Source organism: Schistocerca serialis, chromosome 3 (genome assembly GCF_023864345.2).
Source record: "Schistocerca serialis cubense isolate TAMUIC-IGC-003099 chromosome 3, iqSchSeri2.2, whole genome shotgun sequence".
Taxonomy (NCBI): Eukaryota; Metazoa; Arthropoda; class Insecta; order Orthoptera; family Acrididae; genus Schistocerca; species Schistocerca serialis.
The window spans coordinates 538929206-538953980 of NC_064640.1; the positions used below are offsets into that span (position 1 = coordinate 538929206).

At 43.3% G+C, this 24775-nt stretch overlaps 1 protein-coding gene, 1 long non-coding RNA gene and 1 other non-coding gene across 3 annotated transcripts in view; all 3 read left to right on the forward strand.

Moving 5' to 3' along the window:
• Window positions 1-12765, forward strand: part of LOC126469536 (uncharacterized) — a 90766-nt gene extending 78001 nt beyond the window's left edge. The window contains exons 2-3 of the long non-coding RNA XR_007586006.1: window positions 3719-3767; window positions 12630-12765. This is a non-coding gene — a long non-coding RNA (uncharacterized LOC126469536). The remainder of the gene's footprint in view (window positions 1-3718; window positions 3768-12629) is intronic.
• Window positions 12766-14710: 1945 nt separating this feature from the next.
• LOC126470412 (zinc finger MYM-type protein 2-like) overlaps window positions 14711-24775 on the forward strand; it is a 444979-nt gene continuing 434914 nt past the window's right edge. The window contains exon 1 of the mRNA XM_050098266.1: window positions 14711-14947. The gene's annotated coding sequence lies outside the window, so the exon portion shown is untranslated. The remainder of the gene's footprint in view (window positions 14948-24775) is intronic.
• On the forward strand, window positions 17039-17110 carry Trnas-gga (transfer RNA serine (anticodon GGA)). Its single transcript has one exon. It is a non-coding gene; the product is annotated as a tRNA-Ser (tRNA).

The window sequence follows — 24775 nt, forward strand, 5'->3', positions numbered from 1 at the left end:
ATCCTGCCTCGGGCATGCATGTGTGTGATGTATTTAGGTTAGTTAGGTTTAAGTAGTTCTAAGTTCTAGGTGACTGATGACCTCAAATGTTAAGTCCCATAGTGCTTAGAGCCATTTGAACCATCTGAAAGCTAGTGCCGATCTGAACTCTCCTGTAAGACCAAAGGCTCACGCTGCCACTGTGGAATGCTTTCCCCACCTGCACAGAATAAAAACTCCAACACGTTGCATTTACGTTTATTTGATCCTGCTATTGTATTCACATTAGACAACGCAGTAGCGTTCTTGTGATACCTGTAACAACCCTGTAAAGAAAACTCGACTCGCAGGCCAGAAGGGGAGCAGGAAATAAAATGAAACTTTTCGGGTTGAGAGGGTATGTGGTGTTATTTCAGGGATTACAAAATACTTGGCAGTATGGGCCCATTACCAGTATGACATCGAAGCCCCTCTGGCGTGAACGCACGCACTGATTCGGTCGGAAAGGGTGTCATAAAGCCGTTGTATCAAGCTCGTCCATAACTGTTGTAAATGGAACATCTTGGTTACTGGAGCTGGGACGAAGTTGACGTCTGCGCTGACCCCACACATGTTCTGACGGGGCCAGATCTGGCGATCTTGATGGCCACGGAAGTACCTCAGCATCACGCAGGCAGTCCATAATGCCACGTGCCATGTGTGGACTAACATTGTCCTTTTGAAAAATGGCACCACGATACAGTCGCATGGGAGGGCACACATAAGGACGCAGAATGTCTGTGACGTACCGTTGTGCCGTCAGATTTCCCTCTGTCAGTACCAGCCGTGACCCGACAGCTCATCGTACCGTGACGCCAGGAATACCGCTGTGCCTCTTCAAAACATTGGAAGAATGGGATCTCTTCCCAGATCGCCGCCATACAAGCTGACGATGGTCACTGGGGATAGCGCAGAACCGCAATTCACTGCTGAACACAACGCAACGTCATCCATACGCAGTACATGTTCCCCGACCGCAGTATCACTCCAAAAGCAGCCATTTGTGTTGTGGTGTTAACAGGAGCGCATTCCACAGTAATTCCTCAGTCTGGCTGCAGCTAGTCTCCGACCAGTGGTGCAGGATGACATAGACTGCTGCAGGAAGACCATTACTTGTACTCGGATGGTAGGCACAGATGTGAAGCTGCACAATACAGCCATCTTCCCTCGTGGTGGTCAGAAGTGACTCATCGGAACCTTGACAACGAGTGTGCCTACACTCACCTTCCCGTGCAGTCAACATCGGGCCACTGTCACATCCGACAGCACCACAAATCCGGATAGTGGACGATTCGACAGCCAGCCAAATGAAGACCAACAAGGAGGTCCCTTTCACACTCCGTCAGACGCTGATAACACTGTCTCACAAGATTACGCGGCATCTCCGTGTTTTTCGAAGTGATCATTCAATACCTGACGATGTTCACGCCTCTGATGTACGCTACCACGCCTGGTAACAACACAACATCAGTGAACTCTGGTAACCATTCTACCTGCCACAGAGAATTGCAACTCTTTATCATTTCCATACCTGCCGATGGTGTGTACATGTTCCAAGTTACCATCTCTTCTGGGTACTTCACTTTTTACTCAGGCAGTGTATATGATACCGGCAAAGTGCCAATCAAGGCATTGCTTACAACTTTTTGGAAGCTGTTTCATTTAATTTTTATTTAATACTTTTTCTAGAAAATCTATAAAATACACAGGTATTTTATAAAATACGAAATGAACACGTTTTTAAATTGGGTTGCCTGCCTTGTGGCAGGTTTTGACTGCATAGCCCTCCATGCTTCTCTGTCTTCTGCGTTCCTCTTCATTCTTGGGTACCCTCCTTGTGACCTGCTGACATCATCCAGTATCTGGAACCTTCTTCTGCCCTTCCCTCTCTTTCCCGTAACGAAACCTTCAATTGCCTCTACTAGAAGGCAATCTCTTCTTAGATTGTGACCTATCCAGTTTAGTTTCCTGTTCTTCGCCGTGAGCAGCATCTTCCAATCTTCTCTAACTATCTTCAGTACGTCTTCATTCCTGACTTTATCAGTCCATCTGATCTTCTCATTCTACGCCATATCCACATTTCACAAGCTTCAATTCTCTTCTCACCCTGCTTTCTTAAAGTCCACGTTTCTGCCCCATACAAGGCCACGCTCCATATTAAGCACTTATCCAGTCGCTTCCTTAATTCCTTGTTTAAACAACTACTTAGGAGTCTTTTCTGCTTTTGAAATATCTCTTTCGCCAGAGCCACTCTCACGTCTATATCATGTTGGCAATCCATGCCTTCTTTAATCCAACTTCCCAAATACTTGAATGCTCTTACCTGTTCTGTGATTTCTGACCCCATCTTAATTTTCACTTTTTATTTTCTTTAGGCCTATGACCATGCTTTTGGTTTTCTTTTCATTAATATTCATACCATATGCTGCACAGGCTTAATTCAGGTCATTTTGCAGCATCTCTTGATTTTGTGCGAGGATCTCCATGTCATCTGCAAATCTTATACATTCAGTTTTCCGCCCACCTATCCTGACGCCCCTTGCCCCATCCAAACAGCTTTCCAGTACTTCCTCCAGATAGACGTTAAATAGGATCGGCGAGAGGCAACATCCCTATCTAACACCTCTCCCAATCTTCCTGCCTTCAAAGATCCCAGTACCTATTCGTACCCAAGCTTTCTGATTCAGGTACAGATTTGCAATCAGTCTTCTCTCCTTCCACTTTTCTCCCATCTTTTTCAAGATGTCTAACAGCTTATCCCACTGCACTCTATCAAAGGCCTTTTCGGGGTCTATCAAGACAGCATACACTTCTTTGCCCTTTTCTATGTATCTTTCGCCGATGGTTCTTAGAAGTCCAATGGCATCTCGTGTTCCCTTTCCCTCATGAAACCATATTATTCTTCACTAAGTGTTGCTTCCAGCGTTCCATATAGCCTCCTATTCAGAATTCGAAGAACTGCTTTTGCTGCCTGCGATATTAGGCTGATTTTCCTGTAGTCTTCATACTTTTTGGGATTATTAATCTTTCGGACAGTGACTATTATACTTACGAGAAAGTCTTCTGACCATTCCCCTTTGTCATAGATGTAGTTCCAAAGAGAGGTCAGCTCATTTTCGCCTGTTTCTTTTAAATTTTTTAATATTTCTGCCGGAATGTCACCTGCACCACACGCTTTGTTGTTTTTAAGTTCTCCCAATGCCTTATTTACCTCTGAACCTAGGATAAAATCTCCTTTTTCATGTTCATTTACTGATTCTTCCTACTCAATCTGCAGATCGGAAATTCTTTGGTCCACTTCATAGAGAGTTTCAATATATTCTTTCCCTCTATTCTATGAACACTGGCAAACTATAAAATTACAATGAAATGACGTTTTCCAACTAGAAATTTATTTGCATTGCCGGAAAAAAATTAGTACACCTGGAAAAACGACGTCCATTTTGATCAGATGATGGCATATGCCACCTGTGGGATAGCAGATGTACTGATAACGGTTTCAGCGTCGTCCGCCAACAGATAGCATAGTGGTATAGCTACCAGGACGCCATTTCTGTCTACTGTTTAATAGGGAATTCTCACAGTCACGCAGGGAAGCCGTACCGTACACTACATGCAGACAAGCTCCACACACCCCCCACACAGTAAGATGATCTATGGCCGATCTCCCACTACTATATAACGATCTTGATTGTTCCAGGAATGCAGCGGCTGCAGCAAACTCGGATACATCGCCATCGCTTGCCACGGTAATGATGCATGATACCCATACTAACAAACCCAACCTTGCATGAACTATCGCAGCTAGTAAGCCACTACTGCTCTTACTACCCATCCCACTGTCGCAGAGGTTTTTTTCCCTCGGCACAAGCCTTGGCACTTTTTTCCCCTCTGCTCTTCAAATTGCTACCCTAATTCGCGTATCGTCCACTGTCTATCACCTGATGGACCGTGTTAATGCTTAGTCTTACCCAGACGCACGGATAACATCACAGCCCAGCATCCTGTGATCCACCTATTATATAACTAACATGTTGACGGAGGTGACAGTAGAACTTTTGGTCTGGTCACCACGTTGGTGCGGGCGTGGAGGGGCCCCATCTCTATTTAGTCAGAAGTCTCAGTTGTGGTGCATAAGTGTGAAGCAAGCAGGCAACCATGACACGGAGACGCACCTGTGCTTCCTACAGCCAACTGAGCAAGTTTGAAATGGTTACAATTGTGGCCTTCCGAGTGGGATGGCCCTTTCGGAGAATTGACACTCAGGCTGGACGTGCTGTGTCAGTAGTGCAACGATGCTGGTATCAGTGGTCACGTGAACATTAACATACCCGCAGACGAGATTCTGGACGTCCACGCAGCACAGATGCCCGCCCTAGTCGTCGTATTGTAAGGGCAGCAGTGGCAGATCGTACAGCTACCACAACACAGATAACAAGGCTTGTGAGCTCAGACGTGTCAACATGAACTGTTGGGAACTGGTTGTTAGCAGTGGGACTACACCTCTAGCCCACCCTCCACTCACACCACAGCATCGAAGTGCACAGCTCAACTCGTACCGTCAGAGGATCACTTGGAAGATGGAATGGAGCGTCATGGTCTCCTGTGATGAAAGCAGATTCTGCCTGCACGCAAGTGATGGTCGTTCGCACATACGATGTAGACTGGGTGAGCGCTGTCACGCAGAATGCGTTCGTCCAAGACACACTGGTTCCACCCCAGGCCTTATGGTCTGGAGTGAAATAATCACAACACTCGTTCACATTTGATGTTTCTGGAGGGTACGCTAACCAGCACTCGATACATCCACAATGTTGTTAGATCTGTCCTTTTGCCGTTCTTGCAACAGGAGGGTGATGTGTTATTCCAACAGGATAATGCTCGTCCAGACACTGCCCATGAGACTCGACTTGCTCTGCAAGACGTGCAGCAACTTTCCTGGCCAGCACGATCTTCGGATTTTCCTCCAGTCGATCACGTGTGGGATATTACGTGACGCGAAGCGTCTCGTGTGACTCGCCAACCAACAACTCTTACAGAACTACGTGAACAGGTCGAGCAGGCCTGGCATAACGTATCCCAGGGCAGTGTTCGCCAGCCGGTAGGGGTGGCCGAGCGGTTCTAGGCGCTACAGTCTGGAACCGCGCGGCCGCTACGGTCGCAGGTTCGAATCTTGCCTCAGGCATGGATGTGTGTGATGTCCTTAGGTTAGTTAGGTTTAAGTAGTTCTAAGTTCTAGGGGACTGATGACCTCAGAAGTTAAGTCCCATAGTGCTCAGACCCATTTGAGTCTTCTCCATCCTTACGATTGCCTGGAAGCCAGAGTCAGCGCCAGCATTGCCGCCCGCGGAGGTGACACCACATGAGTGTATCAGCATCAGTAGATACCTGGTATCTCAGAACTGCTTTGGCTACTGATCTGTAAATGTAAGCCCGCATCTCGTGGTCGTGCGGTAGCGTTCTCGCTTCCCACGCCCGGGTTCCCGGGTTCGATTCCCGGCGGGGTCAGGGATTTTCTCTGCCTCGTGATGGCTGGGTGTTGTGTGATGTCCTTAGGTTAGTTACGTTTAAGTAGCTCTAAGTTCTAGGGGACTGATGACCTAAGATGTTAAGTCCCATAGTGCTCAGAGCCATTTTGTAAATGTAATAATTTCATGTACTCCATATGCACTATTGCAACAATAAATCTGGAGTGAGTTAGAAACCTCTAAAGGGGTGTACTAATTTTTTCCAGCAGTTTATTTAATTAAAGTGAAATAAAAGTATGAAAATTATCACAATTGAATGTGTCTGAAAACTGGCATATCCTGAAGTACACTACTGCCCATTAAAATTGCTACACCAAGAAGAAATGCAGATGATAAACGGGTATTCATTGGACAAATATATTATACTAGAACTGACATGTGATTACGTTTTCACGCAATTTGGGTGCATAGATCCTGAGAAATCAGTATCCAGAACAACCACCTATGGCCGTTATAACGGCCTTGATACGCCTGGGCATTGAGTCAAACAGAGCTTGGACGGCGTGTACAGGACAGCTGCCCATGCACCCTCAACACGATACCACAGTTCATCAAGAGTAGTGACTGGTTTATTGTGACGAGCCAGTTGCTCGGCCACCATTGACCAGACGTTTTCAATTGATGAGAGATCTGGAAAATGTGCTGGCCAGGGCAGCAGTCGAACATTTTCTGTATCCAGAAAGGCCCGTACAGGACCTGCAACGTGCGGTCGTGCATTATCCTGCTGAAATGTAGGGTTTCGCAGGGATCGAATGAAGGGTAGAACCACGGGTCGTAACACATCTGAAATGTGTCCACTGTTCAAAGCACTGTCAATGCGAACAAGAGGTGACCGAGACGTGTAACCAGTGGCACCCCATACCATCACGCCGGGTGATACGCCAGTGTGGCGATGACGAATACACGCTTCCAATGTGCGTTCACCGCTATGTCGCCAAACACGGACACGACCATCATGATGCTGTAAACAGAAGCTGGATTCATCAGAAAAAATGACATTTTGCCATTCGTGCACCCAGGTTCGTCGTTGAGTACACCATCGCAGGCGCTCCTGTCTGTGATGCAGCGTCAAGGGTAACCGCAGCCATGGTCTCCGAGCTGATAGTCCATGCTGCTGCAAACGTCGTCGAACTGTTCGTGCAGATGGTTGTTGTCTTGCAAACGTCCCCATCTGTTGACTCGGGGATCGAGACGTGGCTGCACGATCCGTTATAGCCATGCGGATAAGATGCCTCTCATCTCCCTGCCGCCGTTGGATTAGCAGCTTCAGCAGCAAGTCTTATACCCCTAGCTTACTTATTTGTTACATAGTTTAATTCTTAATTTCTTTGCGTGTTTTTGGGTACTTGCATTGTTTAATTCATAAATTTCGGGCGTATTATAGTATTTGAGAGTTGTAGCATCGCGCCCTAGTACCTGAATAGTAGATTCTTATTTAAATTGCATGTGAGTTTCGTATAGGAGGTGTAATTTCGAGGTTTAGTTACTATATTCGTAAATTCAGGCAGATTGTAGCGCAGTCGTTAGGCATTTGTACAGGTTAGTTAATACATTCTTTGCGTGTTTCCCTTGCGTTATCTAGGCACGGACTCGTGTTTTCAGTAACTGTTGTTCAACATCGATTAGAATGGACAGGGACTGTGATTGCTGTGTTCGGATGAGGGTTGAGTTGGCATCCCTTCGCTCACAGCTGCAAGCGGCACTGACTTCTGTCGCGCAGCTTGAGGCTGTTGCCAGTGGGCACCACTGTGGGGAGCCGGACTTGGGTATCAGGGGGATGTCAACCTCTTCCCGTCTGTCCCCATATCGGTCTGCCGCTGTGGTTGCCCGGTTGCTGCCCGCAGTGGGGCTGAGCCCTCGCCTGTGGTTGATTGGGAGGTCGTTCCAAGGCGTGGCAGGCAGCGAAATACGTCCCCGGAGGCTGATCAGAAAGCCTCCCCGGTGCGTCTGACAAACAGGTTTCAGGCACTGTCTCTGGCTGAGCCAGATGCAGCTGCCTGCCCTGTTTCAGAGGATGATTCTCAGCCTTCAAGGTCCGGGCAATCAGAGAGGGTGGGCTTATTGGTAGTTGGGAGCTCCAATGTTAGGCGCGTAATGGGGCCCCTTAGGGATATGGCGGCTAAGGAGGGGAAGAAATCCAGTGTACACTCCGTGTGCATTCCGGGTGGAGTCATTCGTGATGTGGAAAGGGTCCTTCCGGATGCCATCAAGAGCACACGGTGCGGCCAGCTGCAGGTGGTGGCACATGTCGGCACTAATGACGTGTGTCGCTTTGGATCTGAGGAAATTCTCTCTGGATTCCAGCGGCTATCTGATTTGGTGAAGGCTGTCGGTCTTGCTTACGAGATGAAGGCAGAGCTCACCATCTGCAGCATCGTTGACAGAACGGACTGCGGACCTTTGGTGCAGAGCCGGGTGGAGGGTCTGAATCAGAGGCTCAGACGGTTTTGCGGCAGTGTTGGCTGCAGATTCCTTGACTTGCGCCATAGGGTGGTGGGGTTTCGGGTTCCGCTGAATAGGTCAGGAGTTCACTACACTCACCTGGCGGCCACACGGGTAGCGGAGGCTGTGTGGCGTGGACTGGGCGGTTTTTTTGGTTAGAAGGCCTCGGGAAAGTACGGGGTGGGCTGCAATCTCAAAGGGTGCATGGCAAATACAGGACGTGCTTGGATCAAGGAACAGTCGGAATTGTAGTTGTAAATTGTAGTTATGCTGGGAAAGTCCCTGAGCTTCAAGCGCTAATAGAAAGCACAGAAGCTGAAATCGTTATAGGTACAGAAAGCTGGCTAAAGCCTGAAATAAGTTCTGCAGAAATTTTTACGAAGTCTCAGACGGTGTTCAGGAAAGATAGATTAGGCAGAATTGGTGGTGGAGTGTTTGTGTCTGTCAGTAGTGGTTTATCTTGTAGTGAAGTGGAAGTAGATACTCCGTGCGAATTGGTATGGGTGGAGGTTATACTTAACAGCCGAACTAAGTTAATAATTGGCTCCTTCTACCGACCCCCAGACTCCGATGATATAGTTGCTGAACAGTTCAGAGAAAATTTGAGTCTCGTAACAAATAAATACCCCACTCATACGGTTATACTTGGTGGGGACTTCAACCTTCCCTCGATATGTTGGCAAAAATACTTGTTCAAAACCGGTGGTAGGCAGAAAACAACTTCCGAGATTGTCCTAAATGCTTTCTCCGAAAATTATTTCGAGCAGTTAGTCCACGAACCCACGCGAATTGTAAATGGTTGCGAAAACACACTTGACCTCTTAGCCACAAACAATCCAGAGCTGATAGAGAGCATCATGACTGATACAGGGATTAGTGATCACAAGGTCGTTGTAGCTAGGCTCAATACCGTTTCTTCCAAATCCACCGGAAACAAACGCAAAATAATTTTATTTAAAAAAGCGGATAAAGTGTCACTAGAAGCCTTCCTAAGAGACAATCTCCATTCCTTCCGAACTGACTATGCAAGTGTAGACGAGATGTGGCACAAATTCAAAGATATAGTAGCAATAGCAATTGAGAGATTCATACCTCATAAATTGCTAAGAGATAGAACACAAAACAGGTCCGAACGCTGTTGCAGAGGCAACGGAGAAAGCATGCGAAGTTCAGAAGAACGCGAAATCCCGAAGATTGGCTAAAATTTACAGACGCGCGAAATTTGGCACGGACTTCAATGCGAGATGCCTTTAATAGGTTCCACAACGAAACATTGTCTCGAAATTTGGTAGAAAATCCGAAGAAATTCTGGTCGTATGTAAAGTACACAAGCGGCAAGACGCAGTCAATACCTTCGTTGCGCAGTGCCGATGGTACTGTTACCAACGACTGTGCCGCTAAAGCGGAGTTATTGAACGCAGTTTTCCGAAATTCCTTCACCAGGGAAGACGAATGGAATATTCCAGAATTTGAAACACAAACAGCTGCCACCATGAGTTTCTTAGAAGTAGATACCTTAGGGGTTACGAAGCAACTCAAATCGCTTGATACGGGCAAGTCTTCTGGTCCAGATTGTATACCGATTAGGTTCCTTTCAGATTACGCTGATACAATAGCTCCCTACTTAGCAATCATATACAACCGCTCGCTCACCGATAGATCTGTACCTACAGATTGGAAAATTGCGCAGGTCGCACCAGTGTTTAAGAAGGGTAATAGGAGTAATCCATCGAACTACAGACCTATATCATTGACGTCGGTTTGCAGCAGGGTTTTGGAGCATATACTGTATTCAAACATTATGAATCACCTCGAAGGGAATGATCTATTGATACGTAATCAGCATGGTTTCAGAAAACATCGTTCTTGTGCAACGCAGCTAGCTCTTTATTTGCACGAAGTAATGGCCACTATCGACAGGGGATCTCAAGGTGATTCCGTATTTCTAGATTTCCGGAAAGCTTTTGACACCGTTCCTCACAAGCGACTTCTAATCAAGCTGCGGGCCTATGGGGTATCGTCTCAGTTGTGCGACTGGATTCGTGATTTCCTGTCAGGAAGGTCGCAGTTCGTAGTAATAGACGGCAAATCATCGAGTAAAACTGATATCAGGTGTTCCCCAGGGAAGCGTCCTGGGACCTCTGCTGTTCCTGATCTATATAAATGACCTGGGTGACTATCTGAGCAGTTCTCTTAGGTTGTTCGCAGATGATGCTGTAATTTACCGTCTAGTAAGGTCATCCGATGACCAGTATCAGTTGCAGAGCGATTTAGAAATGATTGCTGTATGGTGTGGCAGGTGGCAGTTGACGCTAAATAACGAAAAGTGTGAGGTGATCCACATGAGTTCCAAAAGAAATCCGTTGGAATTCGATTACTCGATAAATAGTACAATTCTCAAGGCTGTCAGTTCAACTAAGTACCTGGGTGTAAAAATTACGAACAACTTCAGTTGGAAAGACCACAGAGATAACATTGTGGGGAAGGCGAGCCAAAGGTTGCGTTTCATTGGCAGGACACTTAGAAGATGCAACAAGTCCACTAAAGAGACAGCTTACACTACACTCGTTCGTCCTCTGTTAGAATATTGCTGCTCGGTGTAGGATCCTTACCAGGTGGGATTGACGGAGGACATCGAAAGGGTGCAAAAAAGGGCAGCTCGTTTTGTATTATCACGTAATAGGGGAGAGAGTGTGGCAGATGATACGCGAATTGGGATGGAAGTCATTACAGCAAAGACGTTTTTCGTCGCGGCGAGATCTATTTACGAAATTTCAGTCACCAACTTTCTCTTCCGAAGGCGAAAATATTTTGTTGAGCCCAACCTACATAGGTAGGAATGATCATCAAAATAAAATAAGAGAAATCACAGCTCGAACAGAAAGGTTTAGGTGTTCGTTTTTCCCGCGCGCTGTTCGGGAGTGGAATGGTAGAGATATAGTATGATTGTGGTTCGATGAACCCTCTGCCAAGCACTTAAATGTGAATTGCAGAGTAGTCATGTAGATGTAGATGTAGATCTCAACTGCTAGTGATACGAGGCTGTTGGGATCCAGCACGGCGTTCCGTATTACCCTCCTGAACCCACCGACTCCATATTCTGCTTACAGCCATTGGATCTCGAGCACCGCGAGCAGCAATGGCGCAATACGATAAACCGCAATCGCGATAGGCTACAATCCGACCTTTATCAAAGTCGGAAACGCGATGGTACGCATTTCTCCTCCTTACACGAGGCATCACAACAACGTCTCACCAGGCAACGCCGGTCAACTGCTGTTTATGTATGAGAAATCGGTTGGAAACTTTCCTCATGTCAGCACGTTGTAGGTGTCGCCACCGGCGCCAACCTTGTGTGAATGCTCTGTGAAATTCTAATCATTTGCATATCACAGCATCCTCTTCCTGTCAGTTAAATTTAGCGTCTGTAGCAGGTCGGCTTCGCGGTGTATCAATTTTAATGGGCAGTAGGGTACTCCTTGTGCATGTCCGCAAGGAGATTTGCTATTATTTATTTTAATTTATTCATTAGTTATTGCAAAAAATGTGACCAAAAACGGTCGACAAAACTACATCTTACATGAGATGGATTCACATTTGCGAATATGGACAACCATCAGTTGTGTAATGGAATGAAGACAATGAAAATTTGTGTCAGACTGGGACTCGAACCCGGATTTCCCGCTTATCCCGAGTGGTCGTCTTGACATTGGGCTATCCGAGCATTACTAACGGCCAGACCAAACTTCCACATGTCATCAACCATGTGTGTACACCCTTCACTCGTACATTCATTATGTATATTCCCGTACAAAGGTGACATTTTGATTGAAAGTCGCTTGCCTCGTAAAACAGTGCTATTACACCGTGCGCAGTATCACACTGATTAAGAAAATTGTTTTTATTTTGATTTCAGACAAGATTTGCAGAGTGCAGGACCTCCATCACGGACACACTTCATTTTGGACAGAGCAACTTTAACTCCTCGGATGGGGGGACTTAATGATGAATGAATTTCTTTAAGAAATCAGAAAATATTGTCCAAGAATCAATAAATAATGTGCAAAAAGGTTGACGTTGATTGCTTCATTGTTTTTTCCAAAAACAAATTATAAAAATCGCATATACTGTATTATAGGCTGACTGAGGAGACTGGGTGCGTGAATGTTCTGCCGTTCTTCACTTAATTTTTATTACAGCCCTCCATTCCAGCCTGTTCAGTATAATTTTTTTTCTTGTGTCCCCTTGTAATTGCCATCATGCTTCCTTCCATTGTTTGGTGAGCAATCTTCAGTTTTTAATTGTTTCGTAATTAAAGTCCTTGTCTCAATATCATACGTCAAAAGTGGTAATACTTATGGACAGAAAGCTTTCAGTTTGAGACACAATATTCAGATCATTTCTTTTGTTCTCTATTCAGTCATAACAGCTACCACTGACAAAATCTATAGCAACTGTTTTCCGGATTTAAAAAATCCACAAGGGTATAAATGAAGGAACATTTTCACATACTGAGTCTCAAACCACATCACAGTTTCTTGGACTCGAAGAAGGCAACACACTACAAAGGGTTATCACAGTGTTTTAACTATCGCCTCCAAATAATATAGTTGTGTGATTAATTTTTGTTTTTGTTTGCAGGTATATAATGTCTGCAGTCCTGGTTACGCATTGAAATCGTCACGCCACAATGCCGTAGGACGCCACTGACGCCACGATAGCAGTGGTTCTCAAACTCTTCCCCTGACGGAACACTGCAAATCATGGCACTTTCATGGAACATCTTGTTTATTTTAAAGATTAATAAAATTTTAAAAACTGAGAAAACTTGTTTCATTCACTGATTACCTCAGTTTTAAATCATAACTATTAACATAGAACTCATAATAAAATTAAAAACTAATTAATATCGTCAAAATGTCGTAAAAACATGCCGTGTTATTAACAGTGTTTCGCAGAGCACTTACTTCTCGCGTAACAACAGTGAAACCCTGTTTCAGAGGAGCGGAGGAGCGCCTCTCCGTTCTGTCAGTGGATCGCAACGGTTAATTTTGCCACCTTTAGCGGGGTCCATGGTGGGCGAGGGGGGGTGGGGGATTCAATTTGTATCAGGTCTGCAACTTGTACCCACAAATAAACAAATAATTCATTACGTAAGTTAATTTTTCAGGGTGGTAATTGAAACTTTATGATTTCGCCTTGTAAAAATATTTTTTCGTAAAAGAGAATTCACATTTTATATCTTTGAGGAAAAAACTTGAAAGCATGGCTGGTTGCAATTTTTTTGTCAGTAATATTTACGGAAACAGCCGCGGTGTTCTCAGACCACAGTGGATAAAAGAAAAGAATTTATTTTATTTTGGCGGAAAGTCGATGGAAAGTATCCATCATCTTCGGAAAAATTTGTTAGATTACCACTCCAGTTCGCTACTACTTACACATGTAAACGTGGATTTTCGACTATAGTAGCAATGAATACAGAAGCTAGAAATCGAATGAATTTGGAACATGACATACAATGTGTACTGGCGGACACAAAATCGAATAAAAAAAAACCGGTAGCAACCGTCTCTTTTAATCATTATTTCCAGACTTCATAAATAAGCACGTGAGATCTATTGGTTTAAATGTTGAGTATATTACGTTATCTTTAGTTATTTTAAGAGATGTGTTCATCCTTTTTTTCAGTCTGAACTTTATTGGCAGTATTGACTGACATCTGATTCCGTTCTGGTCTTGCAAAGTCTGGGAAGCACGGTTCTGGATAATCTTCCTTTATCTGAAATTGAAACAGGATGGCCTCTCGCGATTCTTGTTTAATAGCGTATTGGAAAAAGTGATTGGAGAGTGACACAATAACTAAACTTTTTAAATTTGAAAGGAATGATGTGGATGACTTTACTTTACACGTGGAGGCTGTGGGAGCGAGCGCAAGGTCATAAATCAAGATGATCAGGCGTTCGATCTCAGTTGGTTTTGCTCATTCTCACAATTAATGCGACTGCGTCCTTGACAATGATTTACATAAGTGTAAAAACACTAAGTGACATCACAGTATGTAGTTTTCGGTATGCCGTAGTATGCACTACGTAGACTAGGTAAGCCAGTTCTCAGGTCAGGGAAACGCAACAGCGCTAATAGCAATGAGATGTTCTAACCAACCTTCTCGTTGCTGACTAAAGGTTTCGTGAATGACGCCGCTGCATCTTTGGACGCCATCTATCGGGAACAATTGAGCGAGAGGGTCACTGACGCCCGCGTGCAGCTGGCGCAGACGCGGCGCAGCTGTCTCGTGCTGCCATCTGTTGACGTAGTAAGCAATATGGCGGCGAGTTAAAAGTAAATCTTCATTGATAGAACACTGTGGGACATGATGACAACATTGCAGAACTAAATTTTTCGGATACATTGAATGATGATAAATATCAAACTCACACATAGTTCTAGACTAATTATTAAGTTTTTTATCTCCTTCTTATTAAACTAAACTATAACAGGCACATATATGAAAAAAATAATTTTAGGGATTAACATAAAAAATAAGCTTCGTTTTAAAAACATTCTAGATATTCTTGAATTTTCGTTGTAATGTGATTGTTCTGCCCGGAAATTCTAATCAGTTGACCACCAGTGATGCCTCAGACTTCTCTTATACATTTCCCAGTTTGTGTTGGTAGAGCTGGTACAAGTGAAACCGCCATATCCTGTGTTAGAGTAGTGTACACAGAAATTTGAAAGTAGTTGCGATATGTGAAATTTGTGTTTGTTTCTATGAGAAGAATGTCAAAACCGGGCTAATACTGTGCAGTTTGTGAATGTGTTGTGCCGGGAATGAGAGAAGTAACACGTTTTGCTGGCGTTTGGAACGGTTGTTGTTTTGTGAAGAAAGCTTAGCGGAGTATGGAAAGGTGATGGAAGAACTTACCCCTCTTGTTTGGTCGTAACAGGATAGGAGTGAGGTAAGAGCGAGCTAATTTTATAATTCTCCTTGTATATGCAATGACTTAATCCAATTTTTTAGCAAGTATAGGGGTGGGTGTCTTAAGCAATCGCTTGTATCTGATATATGTATATTACCACACAGTGCATAGTGATTCTCCTGTGTCAGAATTGTTGTCTGTTTTTCAATGTTTCCAGGAGAGATCGATTGAGCATTTTGAAATATAGGGGTAAAACACAGAAGTGCACAACAGACTGGAGAGCTGTGTTCGATGTATGACGCACTACAGCACTCATTTACTAAGCTGTGAGGAGTTGTATATTATGTGAAATCTCAGCAAATGTTATCATGTTGTGTGGTCACATCCTTCTTGTAAACAACAGGCATAACATTTGTGGCAAATGTTCCCTGTTGGAAAATGTGGAGATGTATATACCAACCAATTGGCTTTTTATCCCGAGTTTGATTGTGTAAATGTGTTACTGGAGTGGCCTTTAGTCATGTGTGACAACAAGGGTGAAGAACAGGCTTTAACGCAGTCATTTTTTGTTCCGATACGAATCAATATCTTAATACGCGACATCGGCTATGCTATTTACCACACATCGTTTACAGAAACAATTGCATTGAAAAATCGTTCATCATATAAATGACGTTGAAGTGGATAGAGATTAAAGACCGATAGAAAAGGTTTGCAGTATTTCATAGGACATTTAAATTTCATTGAACTGTAAGTTAATTGATCATAAATCGTAGAATTCATTGTTGTTAAAACCATGCAGGCTATGTGTAACTTCTAAAATGGCACAGATTTTCCCCGCTAGAGAACTTCAAAAGCAAAATTGTTTACAACTAACACAAAAATCCTTTAGCGTGGTAGTAGTGCTACATCAGCTGCATATTGCCTAGCAGAAGAACGAAATTGTCTGGAGATTTTTAATGTTTCAGCATATCGTTGACTACATTGCAAAAACATGTGTAGCCTGTTCTGTCATTGACACTCTGAAACCATACAACTAGTATCATATGCATATCGGCTTTGTCGTAATAGACGACTTCTATAAAATCCATCCCTCGACGGCGGTACAACAACATGTTGTGAGTTCCTGTCCAAACTACTCAAAGTGCTGTCGATATAATGTTCTTGTATTGTTTGTCCCCCAACACTGACAAACTTCAGTTAGGTCAGCTACGAATTACGCTGTTGATTCTGTACTAAAAACCCCTTTTTTAAAAGGGCTCTGAGACAGTGTAGAATAGCTAGTGATGTAACCTGGCTACTCGTTTGATTGCGTAATTTCACTTTAAACCTTGTGCTTAGATGTATGCTTGGCGGACGTGCGTGGCTGCTAGGAGCAAGATTCGATCATCTGTTCGCAATTACCAGTAATTTTGTACCATTACCGACATGTGTAATTCTCAAAGCTTTAAAATCTACTTACGATACATGTTCGGTAACTCCAGGTGGCTTTGTGACGTGTAACATACTAACAAAATGTAGCAGTCCTTTGTCATTTTAGCGTTTGTACCCTTTCCGTGTATACGGTTGTGAAAGATTAAGCGGCCTGCGTTGGCTGCAAATTGGAACCGCAATGCGTTCTATTATTCGGTATTTAATTCACAGTTGATCTTCGTAGCAATAGATCACAATAAACATATTCTCTTATCTCACTCCTAGCCTATTACGACCATAAGAGCTTCCTTGCAGTTGCTGTTTAAAGATTAAAAAGCAAAGTAAATGATGCCGACGAACAGAACAGCTTCAAGAAGAGGACGGTTTACTGCTTCTAATAATGAAAGATAGCTCACGAACTACTATGAAGTACCAGTGCGGGCTGGGCATGCACATAGATACATCATAGATGCTTATAACTTGGAAGGTCTGTGGAACCATGTAGTTCCATTTGATTAAAGCACCGATGTCTGCCTGAGTTTGACAGGATCCCCAGTTTCGATAGATGCTGAGGTGCTATTCCAGTGCAGCTGGATAGCCTCTGCAATGCTGTGGGAGTATAGGGGAAATACCATATGGGCTGAGACGTGAATGAGAATTTGGATTGAGGAGGGAGGCGTGCTAGGGTAGTCCGTGCAGCTCTACAAAAGTCACTGTACCAGGGTGGCGTAGTGGTTAGCGCATCTGCCTGGAGAGCAGCAGACCCGGGTTCGAATCTCGGCTTTGGTACACATTTTCGTCACTTCAGTCGACATATATTAATGCATAATCTGTTTTAATAAATAGTGTGAGGAAACCGTAAAGACATACTGACGTGATTGATCGTATTTTTTCCAATTCTTAATCTTATTTAATGGAAAGGTGAGGGGAGAGATTAGTGTGTGGTGGGTATGATTGCTAGAAGCAACCACAAAAATGATTTTACCGTTACCGACACACAGACATGTAGTGCACAGTGTAATGGGTATTAGGAGTTGATAATGACAGATTTAACATGGTCTGACGTTTTTGATTTTAAGACAGGAGTGTTTGGACATCAAACGAGTATTTTCGTTAATGTACACATAGCATGATTTCCATGTCAAGCATATGCATCTGTGAGTCGACCGTGACAGATACTAAATACTGTAAATATAGCTCCCCTTTGCCATTATGGTCTTTATTAAAGGCTTCTGTTTCCTCGCACGCAGCGGGGACATTCCAAGAAACCAGAAAAGCTCCGCGAACATGTGTCTCAAATACAAAACCTGCTCCGTTTCAGCACCAGCACATCAGCGCCTTAGTGAACATGCACGACTGAGTTGTAATGTTGAAGATGCTGTTGATATGAACATATATTTGCTAGAGTAAATATGGTTTATATAACACGAAAACAAACATGCGAAATTCTGTGTTTCCAAGCAACGACCCGAGCGTGATAAATAGCCGTCAGAGCCTACTCGTGTCGTGTTGACTTGGAAACAGTTCACTAGCCGTTGGTGATCCTCCGATGTTTACGAAATCATTTTATAAAATCACTATCGGGGTGAGAGCATCATTTCCCTGTTTGTACTTGTATCAATGAAGTAAAAGTAACATCGTAAATACTTGAACTAGCACAGATGTTACACCTAGTTTCTAACAAGACTGCTGTTCCGCTTAGCACCAGAAATCCTTAAGAATGTAAATTATGGCAAGACCTGGAAAGTGCTTTTCTGCGTATAGTTGAACGTTATCATATGTGAGACCCGTCGGGAGGTTTAAAACATAAATTTTGATTGTTTTTATTTGAAGTCCCCATTTGAACCAATCGCAAGCTTGAATCATCTAACAGGAAAGAGAATATGTGCTTATTTTAGACGGAAGATGTTCTTGGAAACGTGTTCTTGTCACTTCCTCAAAATAATAGTCCCTCATACACAAATCGCCATACGAAGTACTTACGGCTGTTATTAGCCGGAGGCAGCTAGTGGCGCCATGGCGATTCATTCACTGATCAACTGGTAGCGAAACTTACGAACAATTGCTCACTTCTGATATGGGAATAGTTTGTTGAGATCATAGCACCCTGTGGAGAACCTTTTCTCCTTTCAGTTCTATTAAAAAGGAAAAAACCTAGAGGTTAGGAAAATGCAACGATATACAGTAAGTGCAGACGACAGTAATTTTTTCCTTCATCTTCGAATTTCAAAATAGTTTTACGCGTGGCTTGACTAAATGAAAGAAAGTGCAATGTAATTCAACACAATTAAACAAGTGTGTTCCAACATAAGAAAAATAGGACCTTGCTGAAGCAATTCGTGCCATAGTTTTTATTTTGTCTCAAGTTTTCTGTAGTTACTTATGATTTCGATAAATATTTTATTACTGATTAGTGACAACAATAATTGATAGTAAATAAACTGTATGAAAACAGACAACTAAATAAATATTTTAATACGTGTACCACTTTTTATAAAGCAAGAAATAATACATGTTCACATGCAAAACTGCATAGTATTGTCAGAATGAATTTTTCACTCTGCAGCCGAGTGTGCACTGATTGATACTTCCTAGCAGATTAAAACTATGTGGCGGACTCTATCTTGAAACCAACACCTCTACTTCTGTGAAGACCGTAAGGGTAGAGAAGAGCTTGCTGTCCGGCATATAGTTTTAATATGTCTGAAAGTTTCGTGCATGATACTATTTGGTATTTCCATATTAACTGAAAAAACGTGAACGCTACCGTAATGAGGTGCAAAAAGTAAAACGTACACTGCGTTGTAGTAAACAAACATATTATGCAGCTGGAGCACGTATCGTATGTGCGTGCTTCACCATGGGCGAGTAGAGGCACCACAAGTCCCTACGTTTACCACAATGCTCCTTCATAGTTGGTAGGGCAGTGAACGGGTTCCACCATAAGCTGATAGTGTCGCCGCTGGTTGCCGGCACCGAAAAAATGGTTCAAATGGCTCTGAGCACTATGGGACTCAACTGCAGTGGTCATAAGTCCCCTAGAACTTAGAACTACTTAAACCTAACTAACCTAAGGACATCACACACATCCATGCCCGAGGCAGTATTCGAACCTGCGACCGTAGTGGTCGTGCGGTTCCAGACTGTAGCGCCTTTAACCGCTCGGTCACTACGGCCGGCCGCCGGCACCGAATAGGCTCCAAATCACAATGCCCCACCAGTTGGCGGTGCAATTGCTTGCCCCACTAGCTGCACCGTTAATTGCTCTTTGCCATGCCTTACGGCTCTCAGGGAAAATTATACGGTTAACTTAGCAATCTTCCTAGATACATTCAACGCAATAGACTTTTCATTCCAACCAAGTGACGGAAGGGACTGTATAACACTAGAAACAAAAATGGCCTTGACTATCCATTAACCTTCGTATGAAAACGAGCAGATGTACGATCAACAAAAACTTCCTACGGCAGAAAGAAAAACGTCACCGATTCGTGAAATCTTCTCGGGTGATCAGCCGAGTAAAGGCGTCGTCTTCTCGCAACGTTTCGAAGGGTTTCGTACCCATCATCTTCGCTTGAAGATGATGGGTACGAAACCCTTCGAAACGTTGCGAGAAGACGACGCCTTTACTCGGCTGATCACCCGAGAAGATTTCACGAATGGAATACGCCGAGAAAGTCTCAAATCACACGTCAACTTAAGTCTACAATAAGCCCCCTTACGTACGTATATTGCACTGGTTCTAGTTGTTTTAACGTTTAAATTCTGCTTGTTCTCTGTTCTAATATGAAAAATCATTTTATGCATTGTCAGTTTAAAAAATAATGTTTGCTATTTGTGAGCTGCACGCATGCGGCCCGAGGCTCGGCCAGTCTAGCCTTTGCTTGGTCGTTCTCGGATGTACCAGGTACAGCGCTCCATTTCATTTAGTATTTTCCAGTCGGCACAACTCTCTTCATTTCGACAGAATCGTGGTTTCAGCGCCGTCTACCCGTCGCTATTTGTTAGTGGTATAAAGGAAGTTCAAAGCCCAGTGGCTGTTTGCACAAAAAAGAGGCAGTCTAGCGATCTACTTTCACAAGTCTTTAAAAATGAATGGGAATGACAGAAGATTGATAATGCCCCGTATCTATTATGCAGTCGCACAATGTACAGGTTCCGCAAATTTGCTATGGAATGACGTTACAATACAATGCAGAAAAAATTTAAAGATTTAGTTGATAATGAAAGAGCAAAATGTTACAGCAGTCGACAGAAGGAGTTCATTGTCCATTACATCAAGAAGGACTTTGCGGTAAATTTGCAAGCATGAAGCTCGTGATGAAATTGGTAAATTTTCGATGGAATTGAATGAAGATAATGGAAATATTATTACTGTGAAGTGTGTTGGTTAAGTGAAGGAACATACTTGGAACGATTTTTCGATTTAAAACCAGCTGTTGGAAACGAAGAGCAGGAATGAAAATCAAAAATTACGGAATAGATTGCAGATGTCACATGTTAAGTGGACTTCACTGCTCAGTGTAAGATATTGTAAGGTAAGAAACAACTTACTTCTGATTTGATGGGAACACATTTAAAAAAAAATCGCATTGTGGAAAGAACAAATGTCGAGTAAATACACCGTCCATTTCCCTAGCTCCCTGGTGTTTACAGACAACACGAGTATCAAAGAATTCATTGTGGCCTTGAAAGCGTTATGAGGATAGTTTTCTAAACGCTTTGAGGATATTGCCAATTTTACATATGTTTTCTATCGCTTTCGGAGACTGTTTCAGTAGTAAATGCCCCTGTGCATGTGCAGATGGGACAGATTGATCTACATTATAATTCCCATTAAAGACACATTCATTTACGTCAGACCTGTCTATTAGATCTGTGTTGTTTTCCTTTGGGAGAGTTATCATGTCTCCACAACGAGGTTGCAAACGTTATTAAATATTTCAACCAACATATGTATGTGAAAGGCTTTTTTCGATTATGGAACTTTGTCAGCCACGATTATGTGATAACCAGAATGCGAAAATCTGTGAAATTGTCTGCGTATGTTGACAGATTATTCCAGATAAAAATTGTCTTCAGTGCGCCAAAAATAAATAATACTGAAAATTTGTTTTGCTTGTGATAAAATATGAAAGCGAGTCGTATATAGTGCGACAGCTTTACGAGGTAAATATGGCACATTCACTGTTTCCCATCTGCCCACTTCGACAGCTTGGCGATGGGGGAAGCGTGCAGTTACGCGAGAGAGAGATGCGTGCATGAAGGAGCACTGTACTGCTAGTGTGCTGTTTTCTTGGCCGTCTCTGTTGAAAAGAATATCTTACTCAATATGCCTTTTTATATGGCTCGTATTTTTCACATTGCAGTAATGATAATGATACAATTATAAAGTAAATTGTTTTTATGCTTCTAAGTAACAGAGAATGCCCACATGTAGCATTAAGCGTGAGATAAGCTATATCTGCAGCCTTCTTTTGTTGTCATCAGTTACCTGACTGTTTTCATGTGGCCCGCCACAAATTACTCCCTTGTGCCAAACTCTTCATCTCAAAATAGCACTTCCCCTCTACATCCTCCATTATTTGTTGGATGTATTACAACCTCTGTCTTCCCCCACAGTTCTTACCCTCTACGGCTGCCTCTTCTGCCGTGGAAGTTGTTACTTCATTTGTTAACACATGACTTAACATCCTGTCTCATGTCGGTGTTTCCCATATGTTCCTTTGTCGTCGGTTCCGCAGAAAATTTCATTCCTTATGTTTTCAGTCCTACCCCCATGAACCATGGACCTTGCCGTTGGTGGGGAGGCTTGCGTGCCTCAGCGATACAGATGGCCGTACCGTAGGTGCAACACAACGGAGGGGTATCTGTTGAAAGGCCAGACAAACGTGTGGTTCCTGAAGAGGGGCAGCAGCCTTTTCAGTAGTTGCAGGGGCAACAGTCTGGATGATTGATTGATCTGGCCTTGCAACACTAACCAAAACGGCCTTGCTCTGCTGGTACTGCGAACGGCTGAAAGCAAGGGGAAACTACAGCCGTAATTTTTCCCGAGGGCATGCAGCTTTACTGTATGGTTAAATGATGGCGTCCTCTTGGGTAAAATATTCCGGAGGTAAAGTAGTCCCCCATTCGGATCTCCGGGCGTGGAGTACTCAGGAGGACGTCGTTATCAGGAGAAAGAAAACTGGCGTTCTACCGATAGGAGCGTGGAATGTCAGATCCCTTAATCGGGCAGGTAGGTTAGAAAATTTAAAAAGGGAAATCGATATGTTAAAGTCAGATATAGTGGGAATTAGTGAAGTTCGGTGGCAGGAGGAACAAGACTTTTGGTCAGGTGACTACAGGCTTATAAACACAAAATCAAATAGGGGTAATGCAGGAGTAGGTTTAATAATGAATAGGAATGCGGGTAAGCTACTACAAACAGTGTAGTGAACGCATTATTGTGGCCAAGATAGACACGAAACCCACGCCTACTAGAGTAGTACAAGTTTATATGCCAACTAGCTCTGCAGATGATGAAGAAATTGATGAAATGTATGATGAGACAAAAGAAATTATTCAGGTAGTGAAGGGAGACGAAAATTTAATAGTCATGGGCGACTGGAATTCGAGAGTAGGAAAAGGGAGAGAAGGAAACATAGTGGGTGAATATGGATTGGGGGGGGGGGGGGGGGGAGAAATGAAAGAGGAAGCCGTCTGGTAGAATTTTGCACGGAGCATAACTTAATCATAGCTAACACTTGGTTCAAGAATCATAAAAGAAGAATCCTGGAGATACTAGAAGATATCAGATAGATTATATAATGGTAAGACAGAGATTTAGGAACCAGGTTTTAAATTGTAAGACATTTCCAGGGGCAGATGTGGACTCTGACCACAATCTATCGGTTAATGACTAGATTAAAACTGAAGAAACTGCAAAAAGGTAGTAATTTAGGAGATGGGACCTGGATAAACTGACTAAACCAGAGGTTGTACAGAGTTTTAGGGAGATCATAAGGGAAAAATTGACAGGAATGGGGGAAAGAAATACAGTAGAAGAAGAATGGGTAGCTCTGAGGGATGAAGTAGTGAAGGCGGCAGAGGATCAAGTAGGTAAAAAGACGAGGGCTAGTAGAAATCCTTGGATAACAGAGGAAATATTGAATTTAATTGATGAAAGGAGAAAATACAAAAATGCAGTAAATGAAGCAGGCAAAAGGGAATGCAAACGTCTCAAAAATGAGATCGACAGGAAGTGCAAAGTGGCTAAGCAGGGATGGCTAGAGGACAAATGTAAGGATGTAGAGGCTTACCTCACTAGCAGTAAGATACTGCCTACAGGAAAATTAGAGAGACCTTTGGAGAAAAGAGAGCCACTTCTATGAATATAAAGAGCTCAGATGGAAACCCAGTTCTAAGCAAAGAAGGGAAAGCAGAAAGGTGGAAGGAGTATATAGAGGGTCTATACAAGGGCGATGTACTCGAGGACAATATTATGGAAATGGAAGAGGAAGTAGATGAAGATGAAATGGGAGATACGATACTGCGTGAAGAGTTTGACAGAGCACTGAAAGACCTGAGACGAAACAAGGCCCCAGGCGTAGACAACATTCCATTGGAACTACTGACGGCCTTGGGAGAGCCAGTCCTGACAAAACTCTACCATCTGGTGAGCAAGATGTACGAGACAGGCGAAATACCCTCAGACTTCAAGACGAATATAATTCCAATCCCAAAGAAAGCAGGCGTTGACAGATGTGAAAATTACCGAACTATCAGTTTAATAAGTCACGGCTGCAAAATACTAACGCGAATTCTTTACAGACGAATGGAAAAACTGGTAGAAGCCGACCTCGGCAAAGATCAGTTTGGATTCCGCAGAAAAGTTGGAACACGTGAGGCAATACTGACCCTACGACTTATCTTAGAAAATAGATTAAGGAAAGGCAAACCTACATATCTAGCATTTGTAGACTTAGAGAAAGCTTTTGACAATGTTGACTGGAATACTCTCTTTCAAATTCTAAAGGTTGCAGGGGTAAAATACAGGGAGCGAAAGGCTATTTACAATTTGTACAGAAAGCAGATGACAATCATACGAGTCGAGGGGCATGAAAGGGAAGCAGCGGTTGGGAAGGGAGTGAGACAGAGTTGTAGCCTGTCCCCGATGTTATTCAATCTGTATATTGAGCAAGCAGTGAAGGAAACAAAAGAAAAATTCGGAGTAGGTATTAAAATCCACGGAGAAGAAATAAAAACGTTGAGGCTCGCCGATGACATTGTAATTCTGTCAGAGACAGCAAAGGACATGGAAGAGCAGTTGAATGGAATGGACAGTGTCTTGAAAGGAGGATATAAGATGAACATCAACAAAAGCAAAACGAGGATAATGGAATGTAGTCGAATTAAGTCGGGTGATGCTGAGGGAATTGGATTAGGAAATGAGACGTTTAAAGTAGTAAATGA